We start from the raw sequence: 19,759 nt of genomic DNA, 5'->3' as shown, positions 1-19,759 counted from the left end.
ATAGAGGTGGTGATGTTTGGGTAGGATCTTCCCATCCCTTTCCTGTTTATTTAGATGTGCTTTTGGCATTTGGGCAAGGCCCCAGAAAGAAGGCATTGAGAGACATGCCTGTCAAAACAGCCTCCCTCCTTGAAGTCTCTCTATTTGGGTATGGGCCTTAGAAATGGCCACGGGAGGGGGAGCTGGGCCTATGCCAAGGGAGAGCCCATGGAGTTCTGCTCCATTCTGAGCACTGTCTTGGAGTCCCAGGGTGGGCAGCCAAGTGTTCAGTGAAAGTCAGAGGCACAACAGGCCTGTCCACCGTCCGTGTGGCACAGCATAGTTTGTTGAAAGGGGAGAAAGTGATGAAGGAAGGCTTGGATGAAGGATGCAGGACTGAATAGATGATGGGGCTTGGGAGGGAAGTGGCCCTTAACTGAGCATCTACTATGTGCCCGGCATGGTCCTTGGTGCTTTACACTCAGATGAGAAACCGTGGCTCAGAGGCCTTGGTGATTTGTTCATGGTCACATGGCTTCTAGGTGGTGATGCTGGAGCACAAACCTGTGGTCCCCTAGGTGCTGCGTCTTGGCTGGGGAGTGAGGTGCAGGTGAGGCCAGGACTGAGCAAGCCTTCCCCTTTCTGAACCTCCATGTTCTCACCTGTGAGTCCCTGCATGATAGCCCTGCACATGGGGAGAGTGTGCCTTCCCTTTCATTCCTCCCCCATCTGGCCCTTGGTCCCTGAGCCCAGCACAGTGCCCGGGCCAAGTGTGGGCAGGATGGGCTGAGCTGTCAGTTCTTGTTTTGTCCATTGTTGTGTGTGTGTACGCATGCGTGCATGTGTATGGGTCTCTGCCTTGCCCACCCCAGAAGCTAAAACTCTCCTGGTTGTAGTCCTGGCTCTATCATATAACAGGTCTTCCACTTTTGGCCAGTGGCTTGACTTCTCTGAGCTTCCACTTCTCCTTCTGAAAACCCGAAGCACTCTGAATTCTGAAGCACGTGTCCTCCCAAGGATTCCAGATAAGAGGCCATGGACCAGTAGCACGAGCATCCCGTGAGTTTGGGAGCTACAAGCTACCACCTACACAGAGTGACTTGGCAGAGCAGGAGCTCGATAACTGGCAGTTTGTCATCATCATCCTTGGAATCGATTGTAATGGATGAATGAAGAAATCATGTGTCTGGAATCCTGAGAGGCCTTTGGAAAAGTCTCTCAGGACATCCTGGAATAGGAGCAGGGTTGTGGGCCAGATGTCAGGATGGTGGTGTGGCAGCTAGAACTAGGGATGGGGAGTTGCTTGAGGACTCTGGTACTCTGCTTGGGACTGCCCTGAGTTTTGGTCAGTGACCTGGATGGGAGCCCAGGGGCCTGCAGATCAGCTGGAAAGGAGGACATCCAAACGGTGAGTTGGCCGTCACAAAGATGGGTAGAGGCCTACACAGCTGTTCACAGCCAACTACCTGGAAACAGGTGGGGGTTGTGGCAACAGGCTATGGAGCCTTAGTTGACCTAAGCCGGGTGGCACAGCTGTCTGTAAGCACACAGGAGCATGGCCTGTGTTAACAGAGGCAGAGTGCCCAATCCGGGAGAGAGCAGTCTCTATTCCCATGCACTGGGCAGGCTGCTTGCTGAGCTGTCTGCAGTGAATGAAAGCAGAGGCTTCCTTCCACCAGAGCAGCCCTGCCTGCCTGTGTGCTTTGTACCTCAGGAGTCTCTGTGAGGTTGCTTTAGAAAAAAGTGGTTGTTTAAAAGGGTTCAGAACTACCAAACTGGATGACATTTTGTGCTCCAGGGTCACTTCGTGAGCATGTTCACTCACTCACTAGTTATTTTAGTTGCCTAGTGCTGCTGTAACAGAAATACCACAAGTGGGTGGCTTTATCAAACAGAAATTCATTTTCTCACAGTTTGGGAGGTTAGAAGTCCGAATTCAGGGTACTAGCTCTAAGCGAAGGCTTTCTCTCTCTGTCGGCTCTGGAGGAAGGTCCTTGTCTCTTCAGCTTCTGCTTCCTGTTTCCTTGGAGATCTCCATATGGCTTTGCATCTATCTTCCCTCATCTCTGCTTGCTTAATCTGCTTCTTTTATATCTTGTAAGAAATTAACTCAGGACACACCCTACAGTAATCCTGCCTCATTAATATAACAGAGACAACCCATTCCCAAATGGAATTATAACCATAGGCATAGAGGCTAGGATTTACAACACGTATTTTGAGGGGGACACAATTCAGTCCATAATATTAGGCATGACACAAGCCCCATCCCCAACACCAGGCAGCCTTTGGGCCCCTTGGAGCACCCAGACTTCCACCTAAGGTGGTCATATATACCCACAGGGCAAAAAGAGCGGTTGTACTAGAGCCAACATCAATGATAGTAAGCATAATGATAGCAACTACCATGTATAGCTTAATATTTACTGTTTCACTGGTGGTAGCTTATTTAATCCTTTCCATAACCCTACAAATAAGTATCACCATAAGTCCATTTTACAGACAGGGACACTGAAGCCCAGAGAGGTCTGTAATTTTCCTTATAGCTTGTTTGAATGAAGATTTGAACCCAGGTGGTATGAGAGCTTGCGCTGTTCCAAGGGGGTGGTCAGCAGGGCTGGTTCGCCTTCCTGGAGAAGGTGGGGTAAAGTCACATGGAGAGGATGTGGTTAAGAGGGACCCAGAGTTTGTAGGAGGGGAAGGGGGTGGTTGTAGAAACCATGTCTAACCTCACTGATGAGCTGGACTGAACATCTGTTATTGCAAACTGAATTTTTGTAAATAATCCTATTTATGTGGCAATTAGATGTGAAAATAACATCTGGTTTTTGTTGAGTGCTTACTATATGCATGTGGTGTGCTGAGAGCTTTATCTGCATTGCCCTATTTCATGCTTACTGAACCCCCAACCCACTTCACAGAGGGGTGAGGAAGATTGCCTGTTGTCTCCTGGCCAGGGGCCTGTGGAACTGGGATTTGAGCCCCAGTATTCTTGCTTCCAGGAACCCTGGTGGCATAGGGGTTAAGAGCTAGTCTGCTAACCAAAAGGTTGGCAGTTCGAATCCACCAGGCGCTTGGAAACTCTGTGGGGCAGTTCTACTCAGCCCTATAGGGTTGCTATGAGTTGGAATTGACTCGATGGCAACGTTTTTTTTTTATGTTTGCTTCCGGCTCCCAGACCTCAGGCACTGAGCTGTCAGCAGGCTCCACAGCAGCCTCGGACAGCGGGCAGCAAGAACCCCGTTATACTGAAAGAAGGGACATAACTTGCCCACTGCTCCTCAGATAAAGGTTGATTTCGGTCTAGGACAAGATTTTCAGACTTGAAGTCCAGTTCTTCTTCCTGAATTTGGGGTTGCAACTGCCTCCAGAAATCAAATACCAGGAGCTGCTTGTGAAGAAACAGAAAAAAAAGTCTTATCTCCCTTCATCCAAGGCTGGGGGAGTCACCTTTGGTCTTCCACCCCCATAAAAGAGACCAGTAAACAAGTTGTGAGGCTGGGCAGACCACAAGGCTGGGGTCCAGAGTCTTCCATCAGTCTTGCTATAATGAGCTCAGAAAGTCACTTCCCTTCTCTGGGCCTCAGTCACCCTCTGTAATACAACCCCTTGGATATGAGCCCCCTTCCAGCTGTGGCTTTCCGCCATGATGAGCATTTGTTAAGCCTGCCATCTGCAGACCCAGGGCTGGGTCCTCTGGGGGACACAAGGCCCTCCAGGGTGGATGTGTGGTGTGGGAGGGGGCCATGGGGGCCCTCCCTGTTCCTCTGAAGAATCACCCTCCCCAAGGTCTGAGGTCCCCAGCCACCTGTTAATCTACACAGTGCTCACCCCATAGTGTTCATGACAGTCTAGCACATAGTGAACTCTCACTAAATGGTGAATAAGTGAAAGGCAAATGAATGAATGAATGTTATAGAGTATTAACAGTTCTCAAGGTCATTGTCAGGTGGAGTGGGAGGAGGTGTTGGTCAGAGTAGGCTTCAAAGAGAAGGTAAGGGTAGCTGTAGGGAGGTGGAGGAGGAATTGGCGTATGTCCTACCCAGCCTCCTAGAGGGGAGCAACATTTTTCTTTTTAACTCAGAAATAGGATAAAGCTGTCAAGATTTCTACATGATGAGCTACGTAAATTGTGAAACATGCTTCATGGTTCTTTGTACCACAACAGTGTAAAAATTGTGAAAGTTTCATCTGTGTAGAAAATAAAAACCAAGAAAAAGTACAAACCCATTGAGGGAATGTGCTTGACAATGACACCTGTGAGAGAAGCCACCCAAGTTAACCAGGTACACACCTACCCCCATCCCTGGCAAGAGGCCCTGGGTGGGAGAGCCCAGAGCTTTCCCTGAGGTTCAGGTCTCTATCTAAAAGCGGTGTTTCCAGTAGAACCTACTGCTCCTGCTGGTCTCCCACCATTTGTGGTCTCTCTGTGCCAGGCACTGTCTTGTCTAAGGGCCACCCCTCTGGAGGAGGTCCCTTCTGCAGCCCCTAACAACTAAGAGATATTTGCTGGGCTGCAGCTGATTAGAGTACCTTGATGGGTGATACCGAGCAGCTGTGCCTTGGAGCATGTGCAGAATTTTGACAAGTACCCACAGGGAAAATAAGCTAATATCTCATTCTCCTGTTCTTGTCGTATCACCTGGAATTGAGGCTGAGGTGGGTGATTCCCCGGAACCCTTCTCGGACAACTCCTCCTCCCTCCCCTAGTTTTCCTCTCGCTCAAGCTGTCTGTAGGTTCCAAGCACCAGCACAGTCCAGGCTGTGGCCCCTTGAGCCCACCAAACTACCCCATCACCTGTAAAGGGAGCGTTGGCTCAATCTGCATGTGCTGAGTTCCTGTCTCCTTCCTGTCTCTGCCATTAGGCCAGAAGCTCTTCCCAGGAAAGGGAGAGGATTAAGCTCTCTCCTCAGTCCAGTGCAGCCTGTTACGTGCATAGGTGGCCTGAATGGGGTGCCTCAGCTGAGGTTTGCCTGTGGCCTCCCATATCCCTCCAAGTAGCTGAGAGGGGCTGCCTTGGCCCTCCACCTGCTATGGGGCATGAATGGGGCCACACAGTAGCTCCTCCAGAGAAGGCCTTGTCCTTGCTCAGACCTGGCTCCAAATCTTGAAGCATGCAGTGGGTATACTCAGCATACCCATCATACCCCTGGACCCCTTCCTGAGACAGGCGTTGGGGACGCTGTCCCCAAAGTGGTTGCCCCTGCTGGCGTACAGCGATTCTAGGCTTGCGCGCCCAGGATGGGGTCCAGGTGGCCAAGGTACCAGCCAGGCGCTAGGCGGCTGGGCCCTCAGAGACCACGCGCCTCCTCTCGGAACCTTAATTTCCCTATCTGTACCACGCGGGCCAAGAGCACCCACCTCGCGGGTGGGGGAAGGCGCTTTGTCAATCGCGGACGGGTAGGGGGCGTGGACTCTTCTAGGTGGGTGGGGGGCGTGACCTCGTTCGAGGAAGACTAAGTGAGAGCCCACCCGGAGGTGTGAAGGCAGCTGGCGGCCAAGGCCCCGGAGGGGGTCCCCGCCGAAGTCCCCGCCCCTCCCCGCCCCCTGGTACCTCGAGCCCCCCTCCCACCTCTATGCTCGGGGCGCTCGGGCGGCCTCGGCCGCCGTCGGTGCGGCTCGGCTCGATGTCGCCATGGCAACAGCGGCTTAAGGGGCGGGGGCGACGTGGCGGGCAGGGCCGGCCCGGCTGGCGGGCGGGCTGCGCCGGGTGGGCTGGGCCGCGCTGCGCGGGCCCGGCCGTCGGCGCTCGGTCGGCGGGCGGGCGGCGCGGGCCTCAAGCAGCTGGGGCCAAGCCCGAGCCCGCCCTCGGCCTCGCCGCCGCCCGAGCGAGGGCGCGGGTCCCGCGCGGGTCCCGGGCCCGCCGGCGCGCTAACCCCGCCTCCCCTTCCCCTTCTTGTCACCCCGCGCCCAGGGCTTCCTCAGCCGCCGCCTCAAGGGCTCCATCAAGCGCACCAAGAGCCAGCCCAAGCTGGACCGCAACCACAGCTTCCGCCACATCCTGCCGGGGTTCCGGAGCGCCACCGCTGCCGCCGCCGCCTCCGCCGCGGACAATGAGAGGTGAGCTCGCCGCCGCTGCCGCCGCCGCCTGGGCCGGCCTCCCCGCGTCGCCGCTCCGGGATGCGCCCCCGGAAGGCGCGGGGACAAAGCGAGAGCCCGGGCTGGGGCGCGTTCAAAGGGGGAAGGGACCCCACGCGGTCCTCCGGGAACTTGTGGAGCCACCTCGGACTGGGGGGCACGAAGGGAGAATCCTTCTCTTCCCCCCCAGTGTAAGGAGGGGGTGCCCGAGGCCCTGAACGAGGCCAGGCGGGAAGTGCCCTCGCCGAGAAGTCCTGCCTTGCCTTGCTGAGGTGGGCATTGTTTCCTGGGCCGTGCAGTGCCCGGAGCAGGGGACAGAAGTGGCTCCCCCACCCCCAGGACCCATCCCCCTGCCTTCAGGAACCCCTGGGCATCTGATACAGAAGGCATTTTCGGCTGGGTTTCGCTGAGATCGGGCAGCGCCGATGGTGAGGAAAAGGGTGAACATCTGGAGGGGAGGAGCAGGAGGCTGGGCTGCTTAGGGGGCACATCTGCTCTAAGTAGGGCGCATGGTTTGCTGGGGGCTGGGGTGAGCAGAGCGGGCAGTGCCCAAGCCCTGAGCTCCGGGCATTGCCTGAGGCAGGGGAATAAGGACCTCCCCTTCAACAGCCTAGACAGCTGCTTCCTCTCCTCTCCGCTCCTCTCCCAGGGGTGTCTCCTGCCCCATTTCCTTTTGGGCAAGCTGGGAGCAGGTGTGGAAATTCCAGGGGGAGGTGACTTGTGGGGCGGGAGAGGAGTTGGTTGAGCCTGCTGGGAATCACCGCACTAGCAGCTGAGCAAGCTTGAGTGAGCAAGGGCAAACCATCCTGTCTTCACGGGGGCACTGAGCGGACACAGGGCGGACACAGCCTCTCGGGGCTCAGTTCCTCCTCCTTGAGCTCTGCCAGCCCCAGGCATCTTTCCACTTGGGCACAGGCACAGTGGTGGATTCCAATGCCAGTTAGAACGTGTCCCTGCCCAGCTGGTGGAGGTGAAAGAATGGGCAGGGACCAAGGAGCCTTTTCAGCATTCGGCCCCGACATCTCAGGCCCTTGGCATCTGCCTTCATAGGGCTGTGCCTGTACGTACAGTTGGTGAGTGGGCACTCCCGCTAGGGGAGGCACAGATAGAATGAAAATGTCTCTTCTTTTCCCCCTTGGTTCCAGCAGGAAGAGAAATTCAAGTTATAGTCCAACTCTTGCTCGAGGTTGACTGTTAACTGACCCTAGTATCTTCCCAGAAAGTACCTTCTCCCAACCCTCAAGTAGAATTGCTAGACCTTTCATTTCCACCAGCCCAGAGCTGCTTTCTCCAGTGCATCCCCACCGCTGCCTGCAGCTGGCTTCCTGCTCCAGCTGCCAAGCCCAGCCCCAGGCAGGACCCCCAGCCTTTCTCAGATGACCATGGTGCCCCAGGGGACCAGGCGTGCCCTGGCAGGAAGATACAGCCAGGCCAGAGCTCAGCGCTGGGTGCAGCCACTGCGTCTTTGAAAATCTCACTTCCCATCTTTGTTATTGTCTGGGCGGCAGGCCACCCCGATCTGCTGCCTTCCTCCCTCCACCGGGCCCCCACCTCTGGCTTTTGTCCCCCAGGAACATGCCCTTCTCTGCGCTTTCCTTGGCGGGTGTCAGGACCCTCTGCACCCGGATGCGGGGGCTTGTGTACGTACCCCGTTTTGTCTGCATGTGGTGGTTGTCCGGGGAGCAGGAGAGAGAGCGGGCGGTCCAGCGGCGTGTCTGCCCTCCCCGGAGCAGGCGGGGAGCAGGCGGCGGCGGGCTTGTCATGTTTACCTCCCTCCAGCGGGAAGCCTGACTCAGAAGCCGGCAGGCAAGCATGCGACTGGCAGCCCTGGCCAGAGGTTGGGGCAAGGCCGAGATGACCTCGTTCAGGTCCCACCCAGCTTGGCCTCAGGTCAGCCTTGCCATGCTTAAGGGGTTCCAAGCTGGGGGTTGGGAGTGAAACTACAAACCCGTTTCTGGAAGTGGTGGTAAATGGTAGCGGTTGGAGCAGAATGTCACTGGCAGTGGTGTGGAATTATCTTATTAATTTTCTGTAAACAAAATCTGGCTTGGTGGCTTCTCTGGCACAGGAAGAGAGCCCAGATTTCCCATGGACAAACAGACGGGGTTTGAAATCCTTGTACCTAGCCTGGGAGCTGAAATAGGCTTTGCTAGGACTAGGATCCCCTGATTTTCTCCTTTGCTTTGAAATAGATTCGTGGCAGCTGCTGGGATGGGTGGGCTGATGTTTCTCTGGGGCAGTCCCTGGATTCCTCCTGTTTAGAGTTCTGTGAGTAAAACCAACTGTGGTGGAATCCCCTGCCCCCAAGCTCAGGGTAAAACCTGGGTGATTTGAGAGGCACCTCCCCCTACTCCGAGGTGGTACACTGTGCTTTAGGAGGCTGAGGGGACTGGACGGGCTGCCTTTGGCTTAGCAGTGAGGAGGGGGTTAAATCATGGCTCCATGGGACCCTCACTGTGGCTGTGGCTCTGACTGGTGAGGGTAAGTGCATAGAAACCAGCTCAGTGTGTGGATGGGGACAGGGATGGGAATGGGGGTCTTTAAGGAAGGGGGTGGGAGCTTCTAAGGTGGCCAGTAGGAGCCCTAGTCCCCACAGCCTCCCCATATAGGTAAACAGCACAGGGCGCTGTGGGGCAGGCACGTGGGTTTCGGCTTTGGATGAATTTGACTGCTTTATGGCTGCTGAAGAGGCTTTGTTGCATGCTGTCTGCATGCTTCGAAAACCGCTGTGTTGGGAGGTTATTTTTTTTGCTGGAATTCTCTCATCTGGAGGTTGGAACCCTATTGGCTCTGTGCTGGGATCTTTCAGTTCCCTGGGAAAGGAGTCTCTGCCTGAGGTGTGGGGACGCTGCAGCTGGCTGGTTGGGGGAGAAGGCTGATGTGAAGCCGGGGCCAGGCCAGCCAGGGCTTGGTGGGCATGACTGGCTCTGGGAGCCAGAGAGTTACAGACAGGTTTGAGCTTTTGTATTCACTCCCCTGAAAACAGAGATTCCCAAGGCTGAGGGGGAGGTTCCAGCCGGTCTCCACAATACCTGGCTTCCTCAGACATTTGTTTCTTCTTTGGAGTCTTTGGAAATGAAATACCAAGGACAGGTAATGATTTCTCATGGATGACAGACAGGAATGCTGCCTGGAGTGCTGTCCAGGTGAAAGGTGTGCTGGCAAAAGCAGTTTTGTTTTGCAGGCTGGAAATGTTGCCGCTTCATCTACAAGGCTGTTTTAATGTTGGTAAGAGCAATACAGGATGTGGTGGTTCTTCCTTCCCAGAAGATAATTTCCAAGTTATTTATTTATTAATGTTCCTGAGTAGCTAGGAGGGTCAGCTGGCAATATTATGCTTATGTCATCCCTCTTCTCTCCTGATAATTGTTTCTGGGTGGCTCTGGCCCTCACATGTGCTGAGAGTATGCCCCTTCTGGCTGTCTCCCCCACCTCTGCAGTTATCCTGAAGTGGCGGTACCCCTTTCCCATTATTCTCATTCACCCTGGGGCAGAGCTTAGCTTATAAACAGGGCAACTCAGGTGCAGGTATGCAAGGGTGATTATGTGTGGAATTAGATTGATTATCCCTTCTAGGGAATTTGTGCCTTGCCTGGAATTCCCACACCTGAAAGTTACTAGTGGTGGGATTCTAAGCATTGTAGGACTATGGAGGAAGATATTTGGAAGTTGGTTCCTTTTAGGAACCCTCAACTGGCCCTGAGACAGGACGCAGTTCTATCCCTTGGGTGAGGCAGTACCTGGAGGGACAGGAAAAAGCTTGATGCGAAGCTGCAGGGATGGGAAGGTGGGATCTGCTTTCCTACCGTGGTTCTTCTTAGTAGATGCAGGAGGAGCTGGGTGCCCATGTCTGGCTTTTCTTGCCATCTCTCCCTCCCCATCATAGTTCTTCTCTACCTTGCCATGGGGCTGGTCTGTTGAGCGTGGTGACCTGGAGGTGTTTGTGCAGTTTAGACAGTCTCTGGAAGTGGTGTTAGGCCTGTGATCTTTGAATTTGGAGCCAGTCATTCCTGGGCAAGTCATTTAACCTTTCTGAGCCTCACTATGCACATCTGCAAAATGGGCATGATTATAATAATGTTGTTGGAAACATTAATACACTCAACTTGTATTTAATAGAAAGAGTCTTATTCATTGCTGCATCTTTAGCAACTAACATAGGGTCTTGCACATTTCTCAAAAGTTTCTTAAGTTTTATTAAATAATAACGTGTGACAGGGCTAGACTAGCATATTGTAGGTGTCCAGTAAGTGGTAGTTAGTATTGGCAGTGATAAGTCACTTCATCTTGTTAAGCCTCAGTTTTCTTGTCTACAATATGGGAATAATAACAAGCAATCATGTGATGTTTTGAGATGCAAGAGATAGTAGATGTTGCTGTGATTCTTAAAGGTGAATAGAGTTGTAAAGAGGGTCTAATTGAGTATAAGAAATAGCCAGCCAAAGTAATCTTTGTTCCTGTCTGCACCTGGGAAGGCAGATACCTCCAATATGTGTTTTAAAAATCTAAAAGTTCATTGTTCCATCTTGTGTTTGGATCATAATTTTTTTTAATCGTTTAGGTTATTTCTAGTTTTTCTCTACTAAAAATGATGCTTGGATTTAAGTCTTTGAATAGTCATCTTCGCCTACATCTTTGATTGTTTCCATAGGATAAAGTCTTAGAAATGGAATTACTAGATCAAAGAATACGAACAGTTTGAGGTTTTTTGATAAGGATCTCCGCCATTAGGTACCTGTATTTTAACGATGCATGGGAAACCCTGGTGGCGTAGTGGTTAAGTGCTATGGCTGCTAACCAAGAGGTTGGCAGTTCAAATCCGCCAGGTGCTTCTTGGAAACTCTATGGGGCAGTTCTACTCTGTCCTGTAGGGTTGCTATGAGTCGGAATCGACTCGACGGCAGTGGGTTTGGGGGTTTTTTTTTTTTTTTTAAATGATGCACGTGGAGCCCTGGTGGTGAAGTGGTTAAGACCTCAGGTTGCTAACCAAAAGGTTTACACTTCAAATCCACCAGCAACCCCTTGGAATCCCTATAGGGCAGTTTTACTCTGTCCCATAGGGTCGCTATGAGTTGGGGTCAACTTAACAGCGCACTACAACAACAACAACAATGATGCACGAGCGTGCTTACCTGTTTCTTCATACCATTAAAAACATTGGGTATTACCACTTAAAACCAATCTTTGTTACTTGGACAGGCAGGAAAATGGCATTTCTTTGTTAGTTAGTGATTGAACATTGTTTTCATGAGTTTAATGGCTAGTGGTGTTTCTTTTTCTGTGACTTGTCTTTTCCTGCCCTTTGCTTGCTGAACATTCTGAGAAGCCGCTTATAGGATTCTTAGTTGCCCTGTTTGGTCTTCCTCAGCTCTAAGAGGCTCCATGTAGGTGGATTTTTGTTAAATGGGCCTCTGCCTTACAAGAGGTTTGGCAGGGAATTTATTAATTATCTGTAAGGAAGATATACCCAGCCCTCCCTCTTCCCTCCCCTCCTCTTACCATATGGGAATTAGATTTGAGTCTTAATCGGATAATTATCATAAGGAGGCATTTCATTACATAGCACTTTGAGAGGTCTTCTACCCTACAGGGCAGGTAGGCAGTGAAGACGGACTATTAGATATAGGGCAAGTGAGGCTGAGGTGGGGCCAGCACAAAAGCCAGGCAACCCAGGAGCCCAGAAATTCTCAGGTCTCAGCCATCCTCCAGTATTGTACTTGGAGGCCCACAGCACCTCTGGGGGCAGGGCTAACCAGAGCCAGGAACGTGAGCATATGATGCTGAGCCTCACTTCTAGAGAGGGAGGGGAAAGCCACAGAATGTGACCTGAACGTATAGAAGAACCAATTTATTTTTTGCTTTCTCATTTTTATCACCCTCCTTTTAGATCTGCAGCTCCCTTGTGTACCTTCCAGAGATCCGAGCTGGGCAATATTTTTAGGAACAGTAGAAATTAGCTAGTGGACGCCTTCCCACTTGCCCACAGTTGATCATCCAGGGGAGTGGGGCCAGCAGCTAGATCAGCCCTAGGCTGGGGTTTCAAAGGCTGGAGAAGCCTTTCTTTGTGGGAGATCTGTAGTCGTGTGTGTCTGTGTGTACATGTCTTTGTATGTCTTGCAAGTACACACCTGTCTTCATGGAGATCAGTGTATGGTGTATGTAAGTGTCCTTGTATATGTGTGTGGATTTTTTAATGAGCTAATACACATAAAGCATTTGGTTCAATGACTGGCACTTAGTTTGGACCTTTTGAAATTGCCGTTCTTGTAGGTTCAAAAACTGTCAGATAGCTGCAGTTGCATATGGTTCAGTCTAATAAGTGCTCAGTGTTTGCTATCATTGCTATTATTGTGTCTGTTTTCTTCTTGTGTGTGTGTCCGCCAATTTATGTGTGTGTTTATGTGTACTCTTGTGGCTCTGTGTAGCGTGTTCTGTGTTTGAATACGCATGTATGCATACGTTTGTGCATGTGTAGGTTCTGCCTTGGGTTGTGGGCACTGAGCTGGCCAGTTCTGTGAGCACCTTATTGAGGAGAACTTGCCCCAGGGCTCAGCATATACCTGGGCCAGGAGATGCCAGGCAGGACCCAGGCCCAGGGTGCCAGGCCTGAGGGGCACAGTGGGACCTTTCACACCCTCCCCAAGTAGTCCTGCCTATTTCCAGGGTTGAGGATATGCAAATAGACTCTTTAATGGAATTCCTTTGCAAAGTATTACTTGAACCAGAAAGTTAATTACCAGGCTCTAATTAATGGCTAATTCAGAAGGCCACAGGAAAGAGCGGGAGATCCTAGGAAGACTGAAAAGGCAAAAAGAAAAACCATCCAGCTCCCCCTACTGGCCTGGTGACTTCTTTTCAGGGTAGCAGGGCTCACTTCTACTCTGCTCTGAGCTGCTGGCCCCACTCCCCTGGATGATCAACTGTGGGCAAGTGGGAAGGCGTCCTGCATGAAGAGCCTGTGGTGGTTCTCATCTTCTGGCCATCTGTCCATCCATCCATCTGTGAGGAGTGGCCTGGGCATTCTGCCCTGAAATTAACCCTTTCCCCACCTTCCAGGAGCTTGGGGGCTGGCTGCTGCCTGCAGGGGGCCCCCCAGAGCCTGAGGCAGCCTCCCACAGGACCCTCTACCTCATCTCCGTGCTCCCCCTCAGTGCTAGGTGCAGAGTCACGTGTGGCCCATGCCTTGCACAGCTCTTTTTTCCCCTCAGGGGAAAGGCAGTGAAGTGGAAAGCAGTGAGCACCAAGCTTTCCTGGGCTCTTGGTCAGGCCCTGCCATTTATTCCTCTGCGCCTCCTTTTCCCCATCCGTTAAGAGTGAGTGATCGTGCTTACCCACCTACCTCAGAGGACAGGCTGTAAAACTCAGAGGAGGTTATTGTGGGGGAAATGATAAAGAAGTTCCCCTCCCAGTTGGCGCATGCCAGGAAGGTGGCTTGTATTACCATGACTTCCAGAGACAGAGGCAGCCTTTGTCCTCAGTGGGCATGTGTGGATGTGAACATGTGGGCGCCCAGCATGCGTACACATACCTGGGAGTGCACGGCCTTGGCTGCCCACCCTTGTGTACACATGCCACACCATGCCATACAGACATGTACATGTATAAACCTTCCTTGGTATTTAGAGTCAAGTCCTCAAGGAAGCCACCAGTAGAGCACCAGACATCCCCTCTGTGCCAGGCAGAGGTGGGAGGAGGAACAAGGGGAGGGAGACAGGATCCCTGTTTGTAAGGGTCCCTGGCAGCCTGCCTAGGAATACCCTGGGCGTTGTGAGGAGGGGTAAGAAGTGACCCAAGGCTGGAAGTCAAGGCTGATTCTAGGGGCATGCCAAGAATAGGGCCTCCTCCCTGCCCCGACTATGCCCTCTCAGGAGGCCTGCGTGTTCCTGACTCCTGGGGTTGTCGTTCTTGGACCTCAGATGGTGACAGTGCTTTGGTGGTGGGCTGGCCAGAGGCGCTACCAAGCATGAAGAGCTTTTGGTGCCCTGCAGAGGAGGAGCTCAGTGTTGCAGAGTGAATAACTGAATGTGCTGAGGTGTTCGAAGAGGGTCAGGGCGGAGGGCAGCATTAAGGCCCTCCTCCCCAGGGATGCCCCCAAAGGCAGCCTGAGCAGGCTTTGCTGCCTCTCTCTCCCAACACCCCTTCATAACGATTGCTCCCCGGGCTACAGCGGAGAATGTGCAGGCCTGGGAGTTACAGGAGCTTGACTCCTGGGCCTGGCTCTACAGCTGTGATTACCTTGGTGGAGCCACTGAAGCTTTCTGAGTCTCAGTTTTCCCATCTCTCAAGTGGGGCTAGCGATTCAGGAATTGGTCTGGGTGGGTTGCATTTCCCTGCATCAGATGGTCAGCACTGTGAGTTACTCCTTGGCACAAGGATCAGCCCCCTCCCCATCTCCGTTTTCCAGTGGGTGGCCCTAGGGGGAAGCTGAGGGACTCTCTTCCAGTCCCTGTCTCCAATGGCTCTGGACACCCTTCAGCTAGCCTGGGGACCATCACCTCCTGCCTGTTACCCTGACCCTTCTCCCACAGGCAGGCCTTCGTTTGCAGGCTTGGCCTGATTGAAAGAGCACATTGGGCAGAGATACAGATGCCACCCGGGTAGCGCCGGCTCTAATTTGATGCAATGTTGTCATGGGTAGTTTTCATTCCGAGGGTAGTGAATTAGTTAGTGTAGCTTCTCCCTATGCCCACTGACTAAGGGGAAGTTAATTTCATGCTCTGTCTTTTTGACATTCATAATCAAAGCGTTGTACGTGTTGCAGCTGCAGTTTGTTAGCACATGAAGGATGTGTGAGCCTCAGAACAATTACTGTTTCCAGCTGGGGAGGAGATTAATAGATTGTTCACAGCCCCACCCACCCTAGTCCTCCTTCCCCTTTCTTCTTTCCCTCTTTCCAACTTCTCCGGATTCCTTAGGAAACTCAGTCCCAGAATTGTCTATGACTGGAACCCCTCACTGTCTTAGCTCAGGGGCTGGCCCGTGAAGGGACTGACCTGCCTGCCTCCTGGGACGACCTGTACGAAGAAGAGGAGTCACCTGAGGCACCTGCTAAAACGCATATTCTTTGGGTCCACCTCAGACCTTCCAAATTAGACTCTCCAAAGCTTGAGAACCACTTTATTCCTGCTTTGTTTCTTTTGCAGAGGGGCAGAAATTGTGCCCCAGTGTGTGCCAGAGACTTTGCTAGGCACTCTTTAGGCTGCTGTTGATTCTTCATAGCAAGAAGATTGTTTCCCATTTCACAGATACAGAAAATGAGATCCCAAGAGGGGAAGGAAAGTGACTGGTCCAAAGTCACACTGGGGGAGACCCCAGGCCCTGGGTAATCTTCTGTTCTCTGGTTGATGCCTAGAATCCCACCGTTACCATATGGTGCCTTTTCTATTTAAGGCTGTGATGCCTTTTGAAATATAATCCTGCCTGGAGCCCTGTGCTTGCACGGGAGGGCTCCCCACTGTAAAAACCTCTTTACACTGGTGGCCCAGGTCTCCTGAGGGTACTTGGAGCAGTCGGGACATTTACAGCTATGATCTGCATCTTACTGACTAGGTTTGTGAGGGTCAGAGAGATCCACATAGCAGTTGAGAGGCAGAGCTGGGGCTGGAAATTGTCTAAGTCCAGGTCTTATGCTTGATCTGGACCCAAGGCCCACTCCTCTTGCTGACTCCCTATCAAGCCAATCCAAACCAAATCCGTTGCTGTCGAGCCAATTCTGACTCACAGCAATGGTGTAGGAGAATTGAACTGCCCTATAGGGTTTCCAAGGAGCAGCTGGTGGATTCAAACTGCCGACCTTTTGGTTAGCAGCTGAGCTCTTAACTGCTGTGCTTCCAGAGTTCCAGCTCCCTATTATAGGCAGGGAGATGAGCTGTAGTCACTTACCCAGGATCAAGGCAGTGGCACTAACGTGGTTCAAACCCAGGTCCACCGGAATCAAAACCCACAGCACTTGACTAGTCAAAGTTTCAAGGCTGGACAGGGTGCCCTTGGTCTGCACGTGGGAGTAGAGGTCTTTTAGCACAGCCTAGAGGGTCCTGGCCCAGGGTTAGAGTGACTGTTTATCCAGAGCCCACCAGGAAAGGCCAGGCCAGGGCCAGGCTGCACTTCCAACTGAGGTGGCCAGAGGCCTTTTTAAGAGTTGTGGAGAGGGGCCTGTGAGGAATGAGAATTTGAACCTACGACTGCCTCACTCCAAAGCCCCCATCCCACGTACTGCCAGTTGCTGGGGGAAATTAATAGCAGGTGTACCTGAGTCTGTCACCCAGAGCTGGTCCAAGGCCCAGCTCTATCAGCTGCTTCTCTGTGGCCCTCAGTTTCTCCATCTCAATAAAACAAACAGACAAAAAGAATAATGCCCCAGGGCCCTGGTTTCTAGGAAAGAGTCTAGCAGAGGGTGATGTGCCAACTCTGCTGGGCTTTGGTTCACTGCATTCAGTCATGAAGCCCCTGGAGCTGCACGGTGCTGTGCCAGCACCACCCTGCACTGCCTTTGAGAGGTTACTCATGATGGCGCAGCTTCATGCCTGGCACTTTTTCTCATTTAATCTTTACAACAGCATTATGAAGGACAGGTGCTATTACTGTTCCCATTTTATAGAAAAGAAAATTGAGGCTCAGAGAGACCGACCAACTTGTCCAAGTCTTATAGCTAGTAAGCGGCAGAGCTGGGATTGAAACCTAGGTGGTCTGGGTTTATTATATAAAGCCCCTGCTATCAACAGTTCTTCTACGCGGTCTCTGTTCATATGCTCTGTTTTACATACATGTTCTGTCAATAATAACATCAATAATACCTACCCTTAGGAGCCATCTGCTGTGTGCCAGACTTTGTGCATTATGTATACATCTCTTATCCTCTTGACTACCCTGAAAAACAGGGGTTTACCCTTCCTTTTCATTTTACAAGTGAGGAAACCAGGACTTAGAGAGGCAAAGTCACTTAACCGCGCTTACACGCAGGATGGATTTAGAATTTAAGTCTCTTTGGATCCAAAGCCAGTGCTCTCTCTGCTGTAATAGTGAACATTTAGTGAACACATCCTATGGGCCAGACCCTGTTCTAAGCACTTCCCTTGAGATAAACTCATTTTTCCCTCACAACAACCACATGTGGGTTGTTATCTGTTATTCTTCCTGGTTTACAAATGAGGAAACTTGAGTCGCTAGGACTTGACCCTAAGTAATTTGGCTCTCAAGTCTGTGCTCTTAACCATTGGCCAGTACTGCCCTTCTCCCTGTTTTATAGATGAGAAAATTGAGGCTCTGAAAAGCAGTCACTTGCCCTGAGTCTGACAGCAAGTGAGTGGCAGATGGGATTTGCACCCAGGTCTTCCCAGAGTCTTTTCGGAGAACACGGCCCACGAGAGAACATGGCAGCAGCCAATGGGAGTTGGGTGAGCGAGGTACATTTGCTGTCCTGAGGCCAGTGGCGGCTCTGCAGGAGGTTATTGTGGGTGCTGAAGTCCTAAGGCAGTGAGTATCACAGCAGAGGGAGGCCTCCTCCTGACCTCAGTGGATGGAGTGCCTAGGATGTGAGGATAGGGCCAGTTGAGTGACTGACCTTCCCCCCTTCCACCATTGTTTGCAGTTTATCAGTTATTATCAAATGTCTTTCTTGGTGGTCACCCCAGGGCTCTTTTCCTCTTGGCAGAGCTGATGAGCCCTGGCTGCATTTAGATCTATTGATTTATGGTGCTGGGTGAGGTGGGTTAGGTGGAAGAGGTCATTGGTAAGCTAATTGGCCCTCCACACCACTCTCCCTTCCCCACGGCCAGTATGCAGAGGGTGACTTTCATCACTGCCCAGGAGGGTCAAGGGATAAACGAGTGGTTACTGTACTTACTCAGCAGGGACTCCCCAGACTAGCCTTTGTTCTGGATCTGTGAGAAGATGGGTGAGTGTGATGCTGAGACTTCCAGTTACCTAGTGCATTGTTGGAAACCCTGGTGGTGTAGTGGTTAAGTGCTACTACTGCTAACCAAAGGATCGGCAGTTCAAAGCTGCCAGGCGCTCCTTGGAAACTCTATCGGGGAGTTCTACTCTGTCCTATAGGGTCGCTATGAGTCAGAATCGACTCGACGGCACTGGGTTTAGTGCATTATTGCAGCAGGCCACGCTACCTGGGTGACGCAGCCGTCTGGACGGAATGGTGCTGGGCAGGTGTGCAATTGCCAAGCCTCCTCCCTCCATCCTCCTGGGGGAGAAAGCTAGAAGTTGGGTGTGAGGAACCCCCTTCTAGCCTGCTTGGGGCGGCCTTGTTCAGTTGCCCTTGGTCATAAAGTCCACGTTTTCAATGATGGTTTTCTGTGAGGATGATGAAAACTGATTTGAAGGAATTTCAGAGTCAAGGGATAATGGAATTGACAGGGAACTTTCCCAAACCCAGTTCCGGAAGTTCCTAGAGATAAGACTAGATGTTTTACTCCAAAGAAGGTGTGTGCTCAAATAAATTTTGCATCTTTGCTGTAGAGGAATCACTGTGATCCAAAATATTAAAGGTCCTAAGAGGTCCTACAATAAAGAAACCAGTTTCACTTTGTTTAATGCAGTTTCCTGGGTATTTGTGTGTTTGGTGTCCCTTTGTGGCACTTGGTTAATGTGTGTGGCTGCTAACTGGAAGGTTGGAGGTTCATGTCCACCCAGAGGCACCTGGGAACAAAGTCCTAGCAATCTACTTCCAAAAAATCAGCCATTAAAAACCCTATGGAGCACAGTTCTACTCTGACACACATGGGGTTGCAGTGAGTTGGAGTCGACTCTGACAACTGGTTGGGTTTTCCTTGTTTTGTTTTGTTGCGTCTTCACCCAGCACCTGTTGGCGTCTATGGGGCAGTAGTGTTGTATAGAACATTTGGTAAGTGCTAGTTTGAGGTGTGACCTCTTCTTGGACACTTTTTTTTTTTTTTTTTAATTTTTATTGTGCTTTAACTGAAAGTTTACACATCAAGTCAGTCTCTCATATGAAACCTTATATACACCTTGTTATATACTACTATGTGCTCTCCCCCTAATGAGACAGCACATTCCTTCTCTCCATCCTGTGTTTCTGTGTCCATTCAGCCAGCTTCTGTCACCCTTGGCCTTCACATCTCCCCTCCAGACAGGAACTGCCCAGATAGTCTCATGTGTCTGCTTGATCCAAGAAGCCCAATCCTCACCAGTATCATTTTCTGTCTTGTAGTCCAGTCCAATCCTTGTCTGGAGAGTTGGCTTCGAGAATGGTTCCTGTCTTGGGCTAACAGAAGGTCTGGGGACCATGACCTCTGCGATCCCTCTGGTCTCAGACCATTAAGTTTGGTCTTTTTACTAGAATTTGGGGTCTGCATCCCACTGCTTTCCTGCTCCTTCAGGGATTCTCTGTTGTGCTCCCTGTTGTGGCAGTCATTGGTTGTAGCTGGGCACCATCTAGTTCTTCTGGTCTCAGGCTGATGTTTTCTTTGATTTATGCAGCCCATTATGACTCTTGGGCTCATACTTACCTTGTGTCTTTGGTGTTCTTCATTCTCCTTTGCTCCAGGTGGGTTGAGACCAATTGTTGCATCTTAGATGGCTGCTTGCTAGCGTTTAAGACCCCAGACACCACTCTCCAAAATGGGATGCAGAATGTGTTCTTAATAGTTTTTATTATGCCAGTTGACCTGGATGGACACTTGTTTTTAAAGATGGGCCTTTGGAAGTCCTGTATGTCTTTGGGACCTACAG

The 19,759-nt window shown here is 51.5% G+C and overlaps 1 protein-coding gene across 3 annotated transcripts in view; it reads left to right on the top strand.

The window, feature by feature from the left end:
* The first annotated feature begins 5,894 nt into the window (after positions 1-5,894).
* Positions 5,895-19,759, top strand: part of DAB2IP (DAB2 interacting protein) — a 102,903-nt gene continuing 89,038 nt past the window's right edge. For 2 of the 3 annotated variants that reach the window (XM_010587667.3, XM_010587668.3), the window contains exon 1: positions 5,959-6,040. The gene's annotated coding sequence lies outside the window, so the exon portion shown is untranslated. Of the gene's footprint in view, positions 6,041-19,759 lie in introns of all 3 variants that reach the window. The other variant, XM_010587664.3, reaches the window with a different exon arrangement.

The sequence above is a fragment of the Loxodonta africana genome, chromosome 9 (assembly GCF_030014295.1).
Source record: "Loxodonta africana isolate mLoxAfr1 chromosome 9, mLoxAfr1.hap2, whole genome shotgun sequence".
Taxonomy (NCBI): domain Eukaryota; kingdom Metazoa; phylum Chordata; class Mammalia; order Proboscidea; family Elephantidae; genus Loxodonta; species Loxodonta africana.
Note: the sequence above shows the minus strand (reverse complement) of the source record. Positions and strands in the feature narration are given on the sequence as shown.